At 49.1% G+C, this 2,052-nt stretch overlaps 1 protein-coding gene across 2 annotated transcripts in view; it reads right to left on the reverse strand.

Annotated features, from left to right (window-relative positions):
* The window catches only part of KYAT3 (kynurenine aminotransferase 3), a 77,849-nt gene extending 76,928 nt beyond the window's left edge, over positions 1-921 (reverse strand). The window contains exon 1 of one of the 2 annotated variants that reach the window (XM_028512219.2): positions 594-921. The gene's annotated coding sequence lies outside the window, so the exon portion shown is untranslated. Of the gene's footprint in view, positions 1-96; positions 201-593 lie in introns of those variants that run through there. The other variant, XM_036026383.1, reaches the window with a different exon arrangement.
* Positions 922-2,052: the final 1,131 nt, after the last annotated feature.

A 2,052-nucleotide genomic window follows, 5' to 3' on the forward strand; every position in this document is an offset into this window, starting at 1 on the left:
TGGGTACGGGGCTCCCCCTTACAGAGTTGCTCGGACTCCAAAAGTGACAGATTGGACTGCTTTTCTCTTTTAGCTAAAAACTTTAGATTCACTTATATGGCCGGTTAACAGCCTTTGTTTTCTTTTTATTAAAAATACCGTAATGGATAAACTGGAGTCGGTGTTACCCATGCCACGCTGTTTTCAAAATACCCAAACTCAAATACCCAAAATCAAGAGCAAAAAGGGCAATCGACAACCGGGATTCAAAGTCCCCGCCCTAGAAGACCAGTCACCTTGGTGCCATCCCTTTTCCAGAGGAAACTCCGTTAATTCAAGCGCTGCCCTTCTGCGGCCTCCTCGGAGGTCCGCCAGGGCCGGGATCTGGGGGCCGGATCTGGAGCCCCGACCCACGCATGCTCGAATGCGCTTCCGGCTCAGGAGTGACAGTCCGATTCCTTAAGGAAATCCAGACCGGCTCTTCTTCCCTGCCGCCGGCGCGCGACGCCCTCCTTCCCCGCCACGCGGCGCAGTACACTGCTAGCCCGGACGCTAGTTTCACTGCACACCGCGCTAGCTTCACTGCATACCGGAATTTCTCGTGGCTCACTTACCTTCTTCGCGAGACAACTCTGCTTCAAGAGCTAGTCCTGCCAGGGATCCAGGGCCTGGTGGGGCGGGATTCGTTGGTGGGGGCGAAGCCTGGGCGGTGATGACGCGGGTGAAAGGAGTACGATTGCGGATTGGCTGAAGGCGGCTGGGATCGCGGACTGGATGGAACTGGACGGGAATGGGCAGGGAGGAGGTGAAAGGTGCAGGGCTGTGGGGAGTACAGGGGTAGAGATGAAGGTGCACCTGGTTGTGGCCAAGGGATAGATACCTTATGGGGTCTGTACTCAGGCCGCGATGGGCTGTGAGAACTGGTCAAGGTGGGTAGAGGAGCGGGGCGGGTTAGGTCCGCGTGATTGAGGAGTGTCAAAGTAAAGGGGTGGGGGTGGGGCAGGGCTGAGATGTGGCCCGGGATTGGGTACAAAATTTCGACTCAGGCCACTGATTGGCTGTGTGACTCATAGGGCTGGGGCTGGTTATTCACAGCGGATTGATTAGGAAGAAAGGCAAGCTCTGAGGCCACTGCGTTTAGGCAAGTGGAGGATTGTAGTTAGAATAATGTTGGAAGCTGCTGGAGAGAGAGGGCAAGGCAAAAGAGAGAGTGCAAAAAGATGTATTTATCACCCGTGATGAGGATGAAGAAAAAAGCAGAAATGTGTTTGATCAGAGAACAGAATGAAAGGAGGGTGTGAGACTTTGGACCTGCATACATAACACTTTAAAATGAAGAATGCAAATCGTCAAAGAGAAAGGGAATACCGTGATTACTCCTTTGGGGAAGGCAATGTTATCGAAAGGAGAGCTGCTGTTAAGAATGGAGTTTTCATCCATTCATGCAAAGGATAATAATTCCAATTATTACGCTAAGTGAAATAAGCCAGACGGAGAAAGACAAACACTGTATGATCTCACTCATATGTGGAATTTAATGAACCAAATAAACGGTTGAACAAAATAAAGCCAGAGGTGTGGATACATGGAACAGACTGACAGATCTCAGAGGGGAAGGTGGGGCGAGGACTCCAAGAGATTAGCCAAAGAACATATATGCATGTATACACAGCCCATGGACACAGACAGCCATGTGGTGAAGGCCCGGCAGGGGGAGGGAGCGGCTGGAGAGGGACAAAGGAGGGGAAAATGGGGGAACATCTGTAATAGTGTAAACAATGAAAAAAAGGAGTTTCATAATTACAATTTCTTCCCTTTCTATTTTAAGAAGTTAAGAGGGTAGGTGGTGTGGGCCTGACAGTAGCATTGTTTTTCATGTCTAGAAGAAAGAATAAAGATCATCTTTGGTTGAAGAAATTACTGTTTGCCTAGCTTAAAGGAGGTTCAGAATATGGTAAGATGAATGGAGAAATCATTGTGTACAGTACATAATCTGCTCCTAGATTTTGAGTTGTTTTGAGAGGCATACATTAGTCAATAATATCCAGACAAAAAAACCACCAGGAACACACC

The sequence above is a fragment of the Phyllostomus discolor genome, chromosome 5, assembly GCF_004126475.2.
Source record: "Phyllostomus discolor isolate MPI-MPIP mPhyDis1 chromosome 5, mPhyDis1.pri.v3, whole genome shotgun sequence".
Taxonomy (NCBI): Eukaryota; Metazoa; Chordata; class Mammalia; order Chiroptera; family Phyllostomidae; genus Phyllostomus; species Phyllostomus discolor.